Source organism: Diplotaxodon limnothrissa, linkage group LG7, assembly GCF_057381915.1.
Source record: "Diplotaxodon limnothrissa isolate DT_005_m linkage group LG7, D_limnothrissa_male_GT1.1, whole genome shotgun sequence".
NCBI lineage: Eukaryota > Metazoa > Chordata > Actinopteri > Cichliformes > Cichlidae > Diplotaxodon > Diplotaxodon limnothrissa.
Window position 1 is genome coordinate 1,835,481 of NC_140602.1, and position 19,551 is coordinate 1,855,031.

Consider the following 19,551-nt stretch of genomic DNA (forward strand, 5'->3'; position numbering starts at 1 on the left):
GAATTCCTGCCCTTCAGATAAACAGCACAGCCTACAGCTAAAGGGGAAAGGTTCTCCTCCCCGTGTCAAGGTCCTGACGTACACCATCGTGCTTTCCACTGCTGGATCTTTTCCTCTGGACACCTGCATTTTATTTGTCATGTCCAGAGGGGCCATTTGAACGCATTTCGTCACCACTGCTGACAAGCTCTTCTCTAACACCTTATTACTGCTACAGTAGCATCAGTAAGCGTTAATTTGTTTTCCATTTAATGTGTTCCCACCTACACACATCATTTTTCACATCTTTTGCATTGAGCTTTAAAGCTTTTAACAAGCAGTTACATCTATAACTCCACAGCAGTCAAAGACAAAGTGCTGATGGAGAGGATATGACACTAAATATATTTACATTTAGCATCACGAGTCCAATCATCACTAAAGCACATTTCATACAAGAGAGCAGACGTAGACAAACTGAATAATTTAAGCTTAAAAAACATGATATTGAAGTGTTTAGTCCATGATGTCAGCTCGCCGGAAAACACTCTACTTTCAGAGTTGCTCATAGCACCTGGTTTACAGGTGAACTAGCAAAAAACAAAGTTGACCACATTTCAGAATAACGTTGCTTAATCAGATCAACAATGTGCTTTATCTAATAGTCAGTTACTTCTATTTAGAATCTTTCTTATTCTCAGTATAAGAAAAAAATCAATTGAGAAAAGAATGAAACAGTTACACTAGAATAACGGTTTATTATAGCAAAGTACTTTTATTTACAGGACCTAGTGGAAATGACCTTGATTTTGACCTTTCATATATTTTATGGTATATAAGAATATGTCTGGCTCTGACATTAAACCCTCTGACAGCTGGTTTCATCTTCATGTGTTATTCTACTGCTTTTGTTCTATGTTGAGATGTGAAGCAGACGGACCACCAACACTGTTCTTAATGGTGAACTCTTTAATGTTATAGTCGGTGTCCTAACCTGTCAAAATAAGGCATATTCAGGCTTCACAGGTTATGTGTTCTCTCCAACAGAAGGCAAAGCAAAAGTGCACCAAGCGATCCACAAATCACTGTGTGACGACGTGCCTGCTGTTACCTGTACCGCACAGCTAGAAGATGAGCATCACTGTGTTAAAAGACAGACAGACAACACAATTTAAATGTGTTGCACAACAGAAGGTGAACAAGTCATGTGGAGAGTGCTGCAATTCAGGGCAACACAACAATGCTATTCAACCAAGAACACAAGTAAGAACACAGCACAAATTGCAACATAATGAATGCATGAATGTAGCGGTTGCTAACTTTAATTGTCCAACATTAGCTCAGACGTACATAAAGGTGAGGCTTGTCAGCGTCTGTCTCACAAAGATGGAAACCTCAAATGCAGTCGCCAAAGATTTGTGTCCAAGGAGCTCAATGAGTTTCAGGAAAAAGGTCAATTTACTGGACACATGTTGTCATATGTTATCCCATCATGCGTTGTTTGGTTCAGGTTTTATTAACATCATCCTCAGGTGTGATGGGTGGTGATAGGGCTGGGCGATATGGCTTAAAATCCATATTGCAGTGTAATTCAAAGCATATGCAGCAACGATATATATTGCGATATATTATTTTCATATATATATATATATGTATGTGTGTGTGTGTGTCAGAATGACTGAACAGTATAGCATGCCGTTTTAAGAACATATATTGTGCAAAAGGTTTTTTTTATTTTTTAAATTACAAAACTTTTCAAATAATTTTTACGATGTAACAGATCTTTTTCCAAAAACTGTAACACAAAGTTCTTACATTACAAATAAAAATGAAGATAAATGCACAACAATTTTTGAATAAAAAAGTTAAATATCAGTAAAACACTAAATTCTAAGTTGTTTAAAATAAAGTGCAAACTGTGCCTTTGGAAAAGATCAGTCTGCTGGTGTGTAGGGCCTCTTTTTTCTTTCCACTTGACTGACTGGGCGTTTGTGGAGAGTGCAGGGTTTTCCTCATATTCCAAAACGTGCTTCGTCTCTTCACTATTACTGTCGCCCGGCATAATTTGCAGATGATATTTTTCTGCTTAACACCCGACTGCTTAAACCCAAACCAGGTGCATGTGACCGACGTCGCGCCGGTCTTCTTTATGAGCACCTCCTCCTCCCCACGTGTAAGCTCCATGCTTGCAGCCACTGCGATGCTTTTGACCAAAACAGGCGCAGCTTGATGACATCATCAACATGCACTATCGCGGTACAGCAGTATTCGGTCTTTAAGTCTGACCTTATTAGCCATCTCTGGGCCCAAACTCCGCTGCAGGTCCCAAAGTCAAACAAACACCAGCATCACTGAGAGTTAAAAAATGTCTAAATTCTTTCACCTGTAATAAAATGATCAGCGTTGCTGCTTTACCAGGTGTAACAATTAAGTTTAACATCCAGGCATCCATGAAAACACAATTTATGAAATTTAATGGAGTTAGAAGTTAGCAGGAAGTTAGCTCGCTAGCTTCCACCTAAACATGATATAGCATGTTCTGACTGAGAGATTTCTGAGAAAATTCAAACGTACGGCTCTGCTATCACTTCCAACATAAATGAAGACAGTAAACTAAACAGCAGTGACGTTTGTAGGGTTACTGAAGTTGGGCTAGCTGGTATATAATGATGTGCTACGTGATCGCTAGCTACATAGCTATGTTAGCATAATATAAACAAGCTAACTTTTTTTCCACTGATAAAAGTTAACGTGAAGGTTCCTGATGGTTAGAGACAAATGTAATCGCATGGCAGGATGCTGTAAACGGACCAAACAGTAGCCTTAATAAATGCAGAGTAGTTTGGACGTGGAAGCAAAATTTATCACGTCATCACTTAAAGACCGGATAGTCAAAATCTCTACTGTTGGCCAAATTCATATTGTTTCTGAATCTGAAGTTGAATAAAATTACACTATTAAAAAGAAAAATGAGCTAGCCCGGTATTACTGCAGCAGGAAGTTACCTTCCGTTACCTTCCCAGCACACGGGCACAGTTAGCCCCAGCACTTCATAAACCGGTGGGGACCTGAGATGTGTACAAGTTTCCAGAACATTACAGTCAGCTGTAAAGTGTTCATATCTGCACATATTGTGTTGGTAACTGATGTTTTTCAAAAAAAAAAAAAAAAAAAAAAAAAGCTCCTGCACCGGCTGGGAATCGAAACCAGGCTTCCTGTGTGGCAGGTGAGAAATCCACTGAAACAACCAATGTCTTGAAGAAGGGTATCGTGACACCTGCTCCTGCACCTAAGGTATAACTGGTTTGAGGTTTGAAGACCTATAATTTGATATTTAACGTAAGTGATGCCAAGCAATTTTGTGGCTCAGAAAATGCTACCATGACTATCTAAAATAAGGTCAAGCCATCTAAGGTTCAGCATTCTCCCCTGTAGGCCTCAACTATAGTGTACCCCTTTAAACACACACACACACACACACACACACACACACACACACACACACACACAAAGTCAGTGTAAGTAATAGTATTGCATTACTGTGAGAAGGCAGAGTGTAATAAACTGGATTTTCAGCTGCATCAAAGTCGGCTTAGTTGTCAGAGGGTGACACACTGGTATTGAAGATTTGTTTTTTGGTATCAATGGATGAACTAAAGGCACTCAAAAGCACAAAAATCATGTAAATTAATACACCTGCACTACAGTGTTAGGTGGACTTTCATTCCCGTAGCTGCTTCATTTCTTTAATATTTTACAGAAGGAGTTGTTTGCATGGCATCCCAGAGACTGTTTATTTCACAGTGAGGAGCTGAAATGTTGGTTAATTTGGTTTCCTGTCAACAGTTCCCACAGTCTAAACAGGAGGTCTCAATTTCAGTGGTCACCAAATAGTTCAGCGACATAAATATGGACGACTTAACTACAGATCTTGTGCCAGAATGTTTTTCCTCCACTCCACAACTTTGAGTGATCTGAGTGATAAATGTCTTTAAACAAAAGGCTCCCAATATCCAATATATATAAGGACTAGTTTAACAGGCACATGGGTCAATACATGAGTGGGCAGGGCTGGACTGGGACAAAATAATCAGCCCGGGCATTTTGACCAGTGACCGGCCCTCCGTGGTATTAAAGCCATAAAGCCTTTATAATAAACTTAAACCTCACTATCCTCACGATTCTGCTATTCTAAACAGTACTTAGCAAAAATATAAAACAACCTAATTTATAATTACATATACCTCACTAATAGGATTGCCAACTCCCAGCAAGATGCTTAACTGATAAAACCGATTTTAACTTAATGCACGTATAAAACAAATGCACAGAAATCTATTATTTTTCTCCAGTAATTAAATTCATTCAACATCTTTCTTCAGCAGAATCGCAGCCTGCACAGATGGTACCTTAACAAAGGAAAGAATACTATAACTTACTAGGATATATACTAGACTTAATATTTACTGAATACAATAATGGATTTCTATACATTTTACATCAGATGAAAACTTTGGTTGTAAGATTCAGATAATTATTTATTCAAAGTGAGACATTTTAAATGAGAATAAGAAAGTATTTCTTTGTGCCCCCCTCTCCCTGTTAATGCCCTACATGCCCCCCTGGCAACACTTTGCTAGACCCGCCCCTGCACAGTTACCAGCTGTCAGCTGCTTAGAAAAGGATCCTGGTGTTATTTGTCTCTCAGAAACAGTTCATAACTTCAACTCATCCATGTCACCTAAAGGTAAACCTGTTTCTCCATCACAGCTCTGATGGTTCAGTAAGGACATCTCCTGGTTTCATCTTCATGTTTCCCTCTCACCACATATCCAAACCGACATCATGACCAGCAGCTTTACAGCTGTGGCTCCAGCAAACATCAGCTGATACTAGAAATTAATATTAAATAAATTCTAACAACAGCTGATCAAGCTTAAACGTGCTGCTGTTGTTTAGCGCGACATCCGCTGGTTTCCTTTTTCCAGCGCAGAGAGAAAAGCCGATCAGCTGATCATCGATCAGTTTCATGATTGAATTAGCAACTTTCTAGCTGAAGTAGTGCGGGACAAACCGTGTTCCTTTTCACCTCAAGTTTAAAGTCCGACCTCCTCGGCTGTAATTGGTCCAGCCCAGAGTCGATCATGACCAACTGGCCAATCCACCACCTTTCATTTATACCGTTGAAAAAAAGAAAAGAAATAAAACCCCATCGGCCCATAAAAACGAAAAATCACGAGCGGCCCTCCAGGCAAATGCCCGGTACGCCCGATGGCCAGTCCAGCCCTGTGAATGCGGCACAGAAAGGGATTAGCAAGAATACCAGAGGTGCAAAACACCAGCTGCACCAGTGTACCAGTGAGCCAGGACTGCAGGACTAGGTGCACCGCCTGGATTGATTACAAGAAGGACTATGACTCAATCCTGGAATGCCTAGACCTATACAGGATCAACAGGACCCTAAGAGCCTTCATCAGGAACTCAATGGGGATGTGGCGGACAAAACTAAAGGCCAACTTCAAGCCCATAGCATAAGTCACCATCAAGAGCCTTACTGCCCATCTACATGTGGATGTCTATATTTTGCTAAGGTGAAATCTGACTAGGGATGGGTATCGTTTAGGTTTTATCCGATACCAAACCGATACTTTCGAAATGGTGCCGGTGCTTAAACAATGGAAAAACACAAACTTTGTCCAAAAACCTCTCATGTTTAACTGTTTTCCACTTTTTCTTTGGTCATTTTAGCCTTTTTGGCCAGGGTGAAGGGAGTATCTGCCATCAAACAAGAAGACAGCCGCATGTAGCTACGACGGTGTTTGCTAGTTCACCTTACATGCATTAATGTAATAACGTGGTTAGCCTACTCAACGTAAATTACACACGAACAACATTAAGCTACTCACGCAGAGAAGAACGGCTGCTGCTGCATCATCATCCTCATCATTTCTGCTACACTGGCAGGGCTAGGGGCCAGGACTCTCCTCTACCCGCAGTAGATGTGCTCGGTGTGAGGTCTCGCAGCAAGCTATCAAATACGGTGCATTTCTCGGCTTTTAAAAAAAACGCTATGCGTCGCCAGGTGTTTCATCGGATTTGAGGTGTTACCTCCTTTGACAGTATCACAGTATCAGCTTAAAGCACTTGTTGCTGCTGAGTTTGCATCTTTTGCTGTGAAGTGCAGCCAGACTTTTGACTGCTTCGCCTTGGGCATTTTTAATCTGTAGCTCTGCTCTAAAAGATCGTACGTACCTGGACCCGCCTACTGTCCTCGGAAACGTAAAATGATTGGCTAGAATCTAAAGTGTATCACAGCTCAGGAAAATAAAGCACCGAAATGTGCGCTGCTTTTCGGTCTGGTTACTACGGTTTATGTCAGAACTGGTGCTATCATGGCACCGGATACCGGTACCCATCCCTAAATCTGACACCAGAATCTCTTTCACACCTATTTTGACTTAAATACTTAAAGAAAGAAAATGACTTACATTAAAACTTGGACAGCTTCGAGTGGGGTGGAGATCTCCATGTGTAATTTCAGCCGAGTATCTGTCACTCAGGGATCCCATAAAGAGCCTGATCCAGGCTTTGGTCTTAATTCTTGCCTTGCTGGCCTTTCTGGTGCTGCTTCTCTCTGGTTTGCGTGACATTATTCTTCTTACCTTCATAGATTTTTGAATTGTGTTTGCGTCTGTGGTAAAAGAAAAAAATGCAGAGGTCAAATTTAGAATTTTGGTTTAAAAACATATTTTTATTCCTCATACACTGAAATATTATTATTCTTATTTTACATCTGGTCATTCTTGTGTGAGCCTTTTTCTCTTGGTCCTGTTGGGGACTTCTGATGCCCACGGTGATCTGATGCCCCCCCGACATTATTGGCAATGGCACAATCAAGCTGCCAATTATTATCTACCTCACTGCCCTTGCTAGCAAGCTGACAGAATGGGCAGCATTTGTCTGGCTGGACCTTCCAGTGCCTGCCTGGCTGGCTAGGCTGGATCAGCGAGTGCATCCTGATCCCTGCTTACCAAATATTAGAAAACAATTCTTCCATAATAAAAGTGTCACAGCAAAGAAGGACTCATCCAGGCTGGAGAAACTGATCAGGAAGGCTAGCTCTGTGGTCGGCATGAAGCTGGACACTCTGGTGACAGTGGCAGAGAAAAGGACATTAAAGAAACTGATGGACATTATGGACAATGCTGGGCATCCTCTGCACACGGCCATAAACAATCAGAAGAGTCTGTTCAGTGACAGGTTGCTTCTCCCCAAGACAAGAACTAACAGACTTAAAAACTCCTTTGTCCCACACGCCATCAAACTGTTTAACTCCTCTCTGGAGGGGAGAGGGAGGGGAAACAGGAGGACAAAGGAGGGGGGAACAACTAAGCTGTAGTGCCTCTTCACCTCACTGTACAATACCTTGTGCAATACTTTTTGTAAATAGTCAACAGTGCAATAGACTTGAAATGTGCAATTCACTTGTATTTTTATTTTTTATTCCTATTTATTCTATTTATCCCCTTTGTATATTTTATTTATATTTGTCTCTGTATTTATATATGTGTGTGTGTGTGTGTGTGTGTGTGTGTGTGTGTATATATATATATATATATATAACAATTCTGTAACTGTAACTTCGGTCGTTGCTGTGCTTTTTGGAAGTCGAATTTCCCAGAGGAACCCACCCGAGGGATTAATAAAGTTCTATCTTATCTTATCTTATCTTATCATTTGTAAGGTTAGAAAGTCAGGTAACACTAAACTTAAAATAACATGATTTCATTAAAGAACTAAGCCAGTCAATGAGCAGTTCTCTTATCACAGTCACAGACGGAGATCTACACAGTGTGGCAGATGTGTGTTTGCAGGAAACCCCAGTCTAACTGACAACGTCTGTGGTGTGTCTCATCCTGAGATCTTCTCAAATGTGGTCGTCTCCAACTCTTACTCCACCTCCCCTCTAATTACTGACGGCTGTTTACCCACCAGAATTCCTCTTATTTAACACAGTTTATACTGATTAACATTCAGGAATCAAGTTGCTACTTCCTTTAATGCGCTACAGATGCTTTCAACAGTATCTGACAGTGATGTCGTACATCTTTAAGAGTCGACGAAAAGTGGCAGCTGAGTCACCGACCTGTGTCCAAGAGCCAAAAAGACTTCACTGACCACATGCAACCAAAAATGAGACGGCAGCTTAGCGGTAATGCGGTATGGAGGATAGCGGTATGGGAAATATCACTGAGAGAACAATAAAATGTAGAATAATAACAGATAAGGTCTGTGACACAGATGCTAAGACTATTTTAGACAGACACCCTTCTCGTCAGTCTGAAATTGCAGAGCTGAGGAACGTTCTCTTGATGTAAACATCACTGGAACCAGAGGATCAAAGACTCATGACGACTCACGGACATATGTTATAGCCTACAGATGGTACAAACCAATGTTTTGGTGTGGTCGTGACTCTATACAATAATTCATATTTTTAGTGGTTTTCTAACGTCTAATTATGCAAGTTGTTTTCCGTTGTCTGCCATATGACCTCGCGTCGTTAGCTTCGTCCACCAGTGCTTAACAGTTCTGGGCAAACTGTTAAAAACTAAAGAATGGACCTTAAAAGACTCGTCCACTAAAATCCCTTAAACAATTTAAGTTAAAAAATAACATGCTAGCTGCACAGCAAACCTCCAAATGAATCTGTGAAGCATGTTTCGAGCTGCTTCTGGTGGCCTAGCCCTGACCCTTGACCCCTGCTCATCTCAGTGAGATATATATGCAGATAAGTTGTGGAAAAAGAGTCAAAGGAGCTGTATCCAGTAAACGTACAGAATCAGTACGCACATACTGTATCCAATCTGAAGATGAATTCTGGGCAATTTTGCTTACAGGGAAAAGTAAATCAGGATCAAAGTATTCTTTAAAGTTCTCTCTGCTTGAAACAAGCTGTGCACATGTACTTGGCTCTGGAACAACATCAACAACGGCACTGCTTTGCAAGACAAAAGAGAGAGCAGCGATTAGCATGTGCAAGCTACAAAACATTAGAATATCCTCACTTGAATGATTAAACTCTCTCCTCCCCATGGTGCTGATGGGAGGGGAGCTGGGTCCTGTTAGCTGAAAGCAGGTGCTTCAGTGTCAGTCCAAAAGCCGAGCCTACGTTTCTTAGCCATTAGCCACATTTAGCTTTCATTGCATGTCAAACATAAAACTGCTGAGTAAAACTATCTGTGAATTAATGAGGCCCGAGTCAGGGAGCTAAATGTGGATGAACAAGTTGAAGACATCATATTTCTATAATTTTAGAGATACAAAAAATTCACAGGTTTGAAAAATTGTTCACACTGTCTCCTAAAGTGACAGATTTTATTGCAAGCACTGCCGTCTTCAGCTGAAGTAAGATACTACCTACATCGGCGGTCCCCAACCCTGGGCCATGGACCGGTATCAGTCCGTGAGTCGTTTGGTACCCGACCGCGAGAGTTGAGGCTCGGGTGTGAAATTTCTGGTTTTCAGGGTTTTTATCGTTAACTCAGTTTCCTGGGGTCTTTTTCCTGTGTTGCAGCTGTGCGTCTTATTTTGAAAGAAATGTTCACGTGTTACCATAGCAACCAGAGAGCATTATGGGGCAGAGAGGAGGATGCTACTCTCAATGTTGTTTACAGACATGCTGGTAAAGCCGTGCGTCTTATTAGTGGAGCTAACGTGGCTGTAATGAAGGAATTTAATTTAAGACGGCACTACGAGACAAAACGTCAGGATAAGCTGAAAAACCTAAACGCAGAAACTACAGGAAGTAGAAGAGCTAAAGAAGAATCTGACATTTCAGCAGACGTTTGTCACCAGAGCAAAATCACAAAGTGAAGCTGTTGTGAAAGCAAGTTTTATTGTAACAGAGGAGCCAAATGAGCCCGGTACCGCTCTGAAGAGCTGCAGGATGAAGCTGTGCGACGGCTTGTGTCCAGACAAAACGCAGATTTTGGCAAATGTGAGCCTGAGCAGAAATACGATTGCTGATCGGGTTTGTGAGACGGCCACTGATTTAAGAACACAGTTGTGTGAAAGAAGCAAAAACTTTATTGCATACTCGGCTGTGGATGAAAGTACAGACCTGATGGACACTGCACAGCTGGCCATCTTCGTCCGTGGAGAGGAAATACTGAACATTAAATCGATGCACGGGACAACAACAGGAAAAGACATTTTTTAAAACGTATGTCAAAGTGTAACGACATGACACTGCCCTGGGACAAACTTGTTGGACTTACAACAGATGGAGCGCCGGTGCTGTGCGGTGAAAAAAGCGGACTAGTCCGCAGGATGCGAGTAAAGATGCAGGAGAACTGTACCGGTGAGTTAACAGCACATCACTGCATCACACACCAGGAAAGGATGTGTGGTAAAGTCCTAAAAAAGGAGCATGTAATGATCACCGTGACGCAGACCGTAAATTTGATCTGAGCAAAAGTTTAAATCACCGTCAGTTTCAGTCTTTTATGTGGGAAATAGATTCAGAGTTTGCCGACATTCCTTCATGCAGAGCTCCGCTGGCTAAGTTGGGGAAAAGTTCTCAACAGAGTTTTTGAGCTCATGTATGATGCCAAGTTAAAGTTTATTTTTTTAAGTTGTCTGTTTTTATTCATATTTATGTTTAAAATACATGTTTTAGTGTGTTCAATAAATGTTTATCTTGTTTGGCCCGAGACCTAAAGTGTGCCTTGAGTTTTGGCCCCCAGTGCGATTGAGTTTGACACCCCTGGTCTATTTGGCCGTCTCCTTCAAAGTCACACTACAGGCAGGTGAACCACTCCGCTCTGCCTCTAGAAAGTTATTCGATAAAAATGAACCTCATCCAGAGACTTCAGCAGGCCCTGCTTTAACACAGCTACATTTCATTACCCTAACACTTCTTTAGTACACTTGATTCATTGATCAGCCAATGAGGTGTCCACCACCATCATATGACACATTCGCACTCTCAGTTGTTCTCATTTTTTGAGATTTATGACAATGACAACAATGACAACACAACATAAACCAGAAAACATGCTGAAAATATGACTACAAAAACATTCTACAGTTCATGAAGATGCAACAACCTTTGATAAACGTCTCCATGTAGAACTTTTAACAGCGGAAACATCAAAGCTTGGATCGGTGCCACGTTCTCCAAGTCCGAGTGACCACTTGTCTCAGCTTGGATGTGATCCTAGAAGTTTTTGACATCGATGTCAAAGAGACAGACAGTCTCATTCAGACAAACTGGTTCCTTCCTGGCTCAGCTCTCTTGTTCTCACAAAATCCAACACATTCATAACCAAACAGTGGTCAACAACACAAGAGGATCAAAGACGTAGAAAGTCTGCGATTCAGAAGGAGTGCCAAAGGGTTTTCCATGATACTCAACACTAAATGACAACAAGTCAGTAATGCTGGGAAATATCATTCACGACTTTAAGCTCTTCCATGATGCAACTCGATATCCTGTACAGATAAAATGCTGCTGTTGCAACAGCAGTGCTAAAGAAAGATCGCACTAAGTCAGCTTACATGCACAACAAAATGTTATTCGTTTATTAGTATTTAATCGTGTTTAACACACTCAGAGCTAAAAATTAAAAACTACAAAAACTTTGACCACAAAGTCACAGAATCGAACATTTGACAAACTCACTTTAGAACCACCCAATATTTGTTTGCTAAACAATTTATAGAATATTGTTCACAATCATCTTTATAACAATAATTTCTGTACGACACACTTCCCCCCCCCAAAAAATCTAAATTTTATAAAGACCTTAAAATTAAGACAGAGCAAGAAAAGCACGGACAAGGCTGGACTGGTAATCTGGTATACCGGGTATTTAGCCAGCAGGCCGACGCACTTTTGGGCCAACGGACCGGCCCGAAGGGTCGCTGCTCACCGGCGATTAAAGCAGGACAGCAGCCCATTCGTTCCTTTTCATCCATCACTGGATTGCCCAATCACATCTCTTCATTTCTCTTCAGGTGTCAGTCTGTCATCAGCTAGCCCACAAAGTGCTGCAGCACGGTTACTAACTGATGCACGCAAGTCAGACCACATATCTCCCGTACCAGCATCCTTACACTGGCTGTCAGTTAGTTTTCAATTTGATTTAAGATTTTATTTCTCGTTTTTAGGGCGTCGCACGGGTTAGCACCCTCATACCTTTCTGATCTTTTGAATTGGTACACTCCTGCAAGATCGCTGAGGTCTGCGGATCAAAGCTGTCCCGAGGTCCAGATTAAAGCCCAGAGGAGACCGGGCCTTTGCTGTGACTGCTCCTAAACTGTGGAACAAACTGCCCCGTCACATCAGGACCTCCCCAACATTAGACCCATCTGAAATGCCACTTTTATTCCTTGGCTTTTAAATCAGAATGAGTTTGTACTACTTCTTCTTATTTTATGCTTCTTTTTAAAAATTTGATCATGTGCGTCTATGTTTTATCTCTTTTGATAATCTTAAAATTACAGCACTTTGGTCACCAGTTGCTGTTTTAAATGTGCTATATAAATAAATCTGACTTTGACTTTAACTGGCCGGGCCCTCTCCTACCTTCGCTGAGCGCTCGCACCGCTTGTAGAAAACCTTAAGTGTGGCAGAAGTGGGAAAAAGGTGGAGCTGAGAAGCGGAGAGAAAAACAATAAAAAGAAACTAAAAATAGATGCAGCAAAATGGGTCAAATTAACCGACACGTTAGCTGCTGGACTGCCGCACCGTTAACAGTAGTACCAACAACAGCCAGCAAACAGGCTTCGCAGGCACAGGAGGTGCTGCTGCTGCTACACCAGCCGTGGAGAGGTGAGGAAAGTCATGACATGACAGTAAGAAAACAGATGGTGGGGCATAATTCTCAAAGGAGAGAATCAGAGATTCAGGTAAAATTTGACCATGAGCCACCGCTAATGCTAACAGCTAAAGTGTAGCTATGAACTATCGTCACAGCTGTGCAAAAAGAAAGAACCCAACAGTAACTGTACCAACCTGATTAAGCCCTGTTTCAATATCTATAATCAAACAAAATGAAATATGTACATTTATTTACTTTTGTTATCTGCCTGGTCCAAAAATACTGGGGCCGATTTTCTGTCCCAGTCTAGCGCTGAGCACAGATGTAACTCATAACATTAACAACTCGACCCCATTAAGTGTCCCATTACGCTGGCCTAATGAGTGCCTTGGAACAGGCTCAGCCAAATGGAATGAAGTCATTAATGTTATTAATTACACCTGTGCTTTCTATTTTCCTGTAGACCTCTAACATCAGCCTCTGATCCCGTCGGTATTTTAAAGCATCCCATAACAAATCCGAGGTTTGTTTCAAGATGACAAAGGTTCAGATTTGTTCAGTATCCAAAGAAATCCCTATTAGTTACACATTAACAGCACAGTTTGAGGGTCCGGTACCTCGCAGAAGCTACTTCACTGTGTGTGTGTGTGTGTGTGTGTGTGTGTGTGTGTGTGCTTTTAATTTTTATTGTGTGTAATACTATTACACACAATACTATACTATTACACATATACTAAAACTATTGATAATAACTATTCTGGTTCTGCAAATACTAAAGTGGCTCCCTCCTAAAATCCAATTGTTACTATGTTGATTTATTTCTTTCCTGCTCACTCACATGTACATATGTTTTCGTACTCTTGTCTGTCTTTGTCTCAGTTTTTCCTGGACACACACGCTCTATTATCTGTCACTCCAAGTCTTCTTTCTGCCGCTCACTGGCTCCTGGGAACATGTTGAATATTCATAACTGTCCTCTGATGAGCATGCTAAATGGGTGTCAGAATGATTTGGCCACATGACAGAAGTGGATTGTCTTTGATAAGCCCCGACTTGAGCCAGAACAAGGCGGCGAGGAGTAAAAGAGCGACAGGGAGAAAAGAGACATTGACCCCAGAAGTTTTTTTGGGTTTTTTTGGTTCTTTGTTGAACTGATCAGAACTTGGGTGTAGAAATGTTGAAGTAAGGGCTGGGCGGCAACGGAGGGGTCAGTAGGAGGGCGGACCCCTGTGGTGGCCCTGGGGGTGAAAGTCATTGTCACCAGGCTTTAATGGGTCCCAAAATTCCTCAACTGACCAAAACCTGTGAACGACTGAGAAACGAAAGACATTTGTGATTCAAATAAGTCCTGTGGGAGCTTCGCTGTGAGGTCTGGAGTTGGAAAAGGATCTCAGAGGAAACAAACGCGCTCCCATCCCAGCACGGAGAAGCTAACCTGGTATTCTTTTTTGCTACAATTTCACATTTTAATATTTTTACATCACAAAACTGTGGGATTTAGCTCGGTTTACTCTGACTGATGAACAAGAGCAGCGTGCACTTGGGAAATAAACCATTCCACTCGTTTGGCCACATGGCGGGGGTTAACATTCAGAGCACAAGGTTAAAGAAAAGCACAGAAACATTGGATTTAACATTATGAGAATACAGTTTATTTACGTTTTTTGACTAATTAACATTAGACCCTCTCTTTGTAGTAACAAAGTAAAAGTCTCCCTTTCCTTGTATATGTAATAAGTACACAGCAAACAGACATTTCTTGATTCATCCGTTTGGAACAGTAGAACTTCACTCATCCCGTCAGACTACGCAGCACTGGACCACGCTCGGCACAAACACGTATGACTTCACACATATAGGAATTCTGCATTCCATGTAAAGCAGTCTAATCTGAATTTATGGGCTGAGTTGCTATGACGCTCATTTAGTGGGAGCACGGAGGGCTGGGATTACAGGCATAGTTTCCCCTGTCAACCAAACATTTGGCTTCGCACTAAACCTTGATGGCAGAGAAAGACCACCAACCACTTGCAAACTAAAGCCCGTCATAATCTGCTGCAGGTAACCAAAATATATAAAACATCCATTCACGCTTACGCGCAGCACAAAATCACAAACTTCCCTGTTAATCTTCAGTAAATCTGCCCCTGATTTAGCTTTATCTGTCTTTTGTTAGCAGGGCTGGGGTTGTAGAATGACAGGGGGTCACAAGGGTAAGACTTCTTTTCCAACATCTGCTTAAAGAGAGGCGAGCAAGGGTGGGGAGCAATGCAGGACAAGGGGCCTCCCCCTCCTCAGCTCTTGAGCACACCACCCCAACCCCCAACTCTGATATTTTTGGAAGTCTTTTTTCCTTTATTTTGCCTTTTTTCCTCTTTTCCTTTCCTCTAAAACCCAAATAAAGTGTGTGATGGATGAGTGAGCAGGAGCAACACCTCCCCCATCAATCTACAGGCTTTAGGGAGGAGGGGAAGGCTGTCCCTTTGCAGGCCTCCGGAGCACCCAGCAGCATGCCCCCCATGTCTGTCTTGCACACAGACACTGGATACAAACATGCAGGAGCTTTATTACATAGTGGCCATACATACATAGCACCTACGAACACTCGCAGATGCAAATGCAGATGCAGATGCAAGTTCAAAGCCTTTGCACTTTGCACACATACAGTGCAGAAATGCAATGACACATAAAAGCAACATTCTGAAACCTCAAGCCTTATCACAAATACCCATCCATTACAAGTTAACAACCCCTTTAAAGCCCCAGCGACAGCAGATAATGCAAAATCTTCCCAACCGATGCACGAAGGAGAACATTTAATGTAAGGAGAGTGAGCAAGAAAAGAGTGTGGTGAAAGGAGACACCAAATGGTCCTAGTTAGTGGCTGCAGAGCGCAGAGATCTCAACAACAAAGTCTCCCTGAGAGCACCACCAGTGCAATGATGAATTCCAAGAGAATGTCGTCACCAGGAGCCGGGGAAAGGCAGGGAAGTGGTTTAAGAAGAAAAAAGAAAACCTTGGTTTCAGCCCAAGGTTTGTATGTCTGTCTGTGGAGTTGCAATATGCATTAAACATACTGTATACTGTGTAAATATGCATGCGTGTACATCCAGAGGCTGGTCGGCAGACTTTCAGACGGGTCGATCGTATGTAACAAGATCACCGCTGTGCTCAAACACAGGAACCATTATATCATCATCATGATAACAATACAAAGAATTTTCATGTAAAAACAAACAAAAACAAGAATGCTGGCACAAAATGTATGTCGCGAATATTTCAATTTTCCAACTCTTTACACACTCGTTATTCGGCTGGTAGGATCAGGAGCTCCAGCATTCTGCCCGAAGACGCGACGCTCGCTCAGACTTTCACTGAGTCAGATCAGACAAAATAAAGCTGCGACGACTTCTCAGATGTACCAGTGAACTGTGCCTTTGTCATCTGTCCACAAATCAGATCAACTACGAGCAAAAGTGAAGAAGAAAGATGAGGCTGCCTGCCTACTGCTGTTGAAGAGGTGGTGGAAGTACAGTGATTAGACAGTGCAATGACACCTGAATGCACAACTACGACTTGCTGATGTCTGTGAAGGTTCTCAGTCATCCAGGTCATCGTAGTTTAAGGAGCTTGGAAAGAAAAGCGTCTGGACTTCTTTAAGTTGCTCGAAGACGTTTCACCTCTGATCCGAGAAGCTTCTTCAGTTCTCGGGTCAAATGGGACATCTGGGACTCTCCACCATTTGCATATGTGGATCTGGAGCTTGAGAGCTCTACCCAATCGTAAACAGATGAGTCACGATGGATATAAATGTGCACACAAACACAGAAGCATGCACACACATGTTCACTTTATATGGTGGTATGTGTGTGCAAGGTTTATTTGCAGCCCCCAAACTTATCACGGGCCAAACCAAAGTCAGCAGACTTCAGGCTGCTTGATGTGGGGACGAAAATCCAGTGTTGTTGTCATTTTTGCTCGTGGGTCGGGCGAGGGCTTCCGGTATTTTCATGCCACAATCGAGTGAGCGGTTTCCCAATCTGTGTTGGGATACAAAACGAACCACCACACGATGAGAAGTTTTAGAAGTGCCAAGACTTTGAGTTTTTCTTTCCCAAACATGTAAATTTGCTGCATTTAATTATCTGCTGAAGTGACAGCATTGTGTCATTCAGACATAAGTCACTGTTTAGTGTTACGGTTTCATTCCAATGTTCCAACAAAAGTAAGCAGGAGAAGGTACGTGCATGATGTTGCATGGACAGAAAACTGGTTGCACTTGCGGAAATGACCACTGTTGGCACACGCAGCACAAAGCGTGTTGTGCACTGCTGCAGTGCGTGATGCCTGCTCCTGCGTTTCAGGTGAAGGCTTAGAGAGAGAGCTCTCTCTTTCTGCACTAGGAAAAGTCAAAAGCCATCACTTATGCACGCTGCGACATCAAATATTAAAATCTAGATGTTTTGGCTATTTTGGACAATCTTCACCTTTTAGTGAGATGAGCAAACTGAACAAGAGGTGCAAATTAGTGATGTGCACGTGAACACGTTCATCGCTGCGTTGAGTAGTACATAAAGTTTGCTAGTTCCCGCCTGGTAACTTTTAGAGAAAATGAACATCCTTTTCATTCATACACAAAGCAAACACATTAGATGCTGTCAGAGGAAGCCAAGAATAGCCACAGTAGAACTAAAAATACGAGTTATCACTGGCACACACTGAGTCAGTGAGAGGTAGGAGAGAGATGGAGAGATAGAAGTGGAGAAACAGTGAGAGAGATCGCTTAAGCAACAGCTGTGAACATTTTCCGTTTGAAGTGAAACATTCCTGCGTGCTCGTGGCCCTGCACACTCCAGCGGGCTTCCTCTCAGCTCCATGTGGTATTTGTCCCCAGCTAAGATCCAGGGAGTGGGAGAAAGAGCTGCAAACTTTCCCAAGGATACCATCCAGCCACATGCCACTCTTGTCCTCTGTCTCAGAACAGCCTTCCTCCTCTCCAGCTCTCCTCCTACACTCCCGACCTCTCTTTACCGCCACCTCACCGTGACCTGCGGCTCATCAGTCGACCATCTTTAGCTGTAACTGCCAAGTTTGAGCCCTTTCTTATCATAAAGTGAAAAAGGTTTCGCCTAAAGCTTAGCGATGTAGAGTCTACTTGGACGTGCCGTGACCGCAGCTGGACGTTCATGAACAGGAGATCTTATTGATTAAACTTTGTCTGCATCTTCTGTTGTGACACAATTTCAAGATCTATAATTCGTGTTAACGTCACTGGTTAAAGGTCATGGTGTCATCGAGATGTTACATGTGATTGATTTGGAATTTTTATACCATTAAATCTCTTTTTTTTTGGCCTGTGAAGTGAAATGTATTTTTATTTTTATTTCTATTATTTTTGTTGTAACTGAAGAAACTGAAGCGTTTTGAAGTGAGATTGTCGTTTTGTTTGGAGGAAAGTTTGCGCTTCAGGGTCACCGCAGTTGTGACTTGGCGTGCGCTGCCTCAAATGGAGGAAACATTTCTTCCCACAAGAAGAACTGGATGTTATAACTTCCTCTAGTTTCTACCATTTGGAATTTTCCAGTTATTTTTGTTGTTGTTACTTTCAAAATAGTTCACTATAAGTGAACATGTAAATTTGAGTGTTGCAGGGAGATCCTTTTTCATCTGGTCACAGCGTTTCATCAACTTTAATTTCACGTTTCTCACAGTAGTATGACTTTGTAGCATAAACTGAAATAGCATTTAAAGATCTTCCTTCTCTCACACTGTCTGAACACCTTGTTCATCCAGTTAGCTAAAGAAGCTCAGCGGAGGTACATTTTTAGTGCTGTTTGTCTGTTTTGCAGAAGTATGCAAATGTACCATGGCCAAAATTTATGAAGCATGCTGGAGAGGTGGAGTGCAAAACCCATTACATTTTTCTGTGATTCCCGACTGCAACACGGGGCACTGGCTGAGTTACTAAATGTTACACAGCCTCGTGCATAATTCCTTCAAGGAACTGTCTGCTGTTGGGTCTCCCTCTGCTGACCCCTCTGCTGCATTTTTCAGACCTCTTCACCTCCATGTCTCATGACAACTGTAACTGCTGTATGTGTGTGTCTGTGTGTCGCCCCCGAATTGTGTCTGTGCTTGTGTGTCCTCAGCATCTTGGGTCTCCAGTTGTGAGAGTAACACGACACTTTGGCCCCAGCCCGTTGCCACAGATGGTAAGAGCACAACAGCTAAGCAACAAGAGGGAAGCACGGAGGAAGTGTTGTTATCACCAGCTGGCTCAGCGGCTCAGCCAGAGCAGTCAGTAAGACGAGAGCAGTGACAGGAACGCGTGGGTGAACACTGTATGTAGCCTATATAGAGGCCCCTGAAGTGTAAGAGGACAAGTGTTAGGAGCGTGCACGTGTATACGCACTGTGCTGCTAGACACAGTACATGTATCCACAGCTGCATATATGTGCACATGTTGGTATGAGTATGCACAGCCTTTAATGCTGCTCAGTGCGGTGGCCCATACATGATGTACTTGCAGCCCTATGACCTTCATCTTGTTTGCGCAGCCTTCTGGGACGATGACAAGCTTGTGTGTTTGTTGCTGTGCTGTTTTTATCCCAGCAATTAAAACGGTTACAGCGATTTATTAACCACCGATAAGCTTCCTGCATGGAAGTATCAATTAAAAAAAAGTTTTACTTTGTGGCTTTTTAAGCCGACTGGGTCATCGGTCTTCATTTCATACACTACAGTC

The 19,551-nt window shown here is 42.3% G+C and overlaps 1 long non-coding RNA gene across 1 annotated transcript in view; it reads right to left on the minus strand.

The window, feature by feature from the left end:
* Positions 1-19,551, minus strand: part of LOC146627534 (uncharacterized) — a 116,435-nt gene that overhangs the window by 45,396 nt on the left and 51,488 nt on the right. The window contains exon 2 of the long non-coding RNA XR_014906358.1: positions 6,468-6,670. This is a non-coding gene — a long non-coding RNA (uncharacterized LOC146627534). The remainder of the gene's footprint in view (positions 1-6,467; positions 6,671-19,551) is intronic.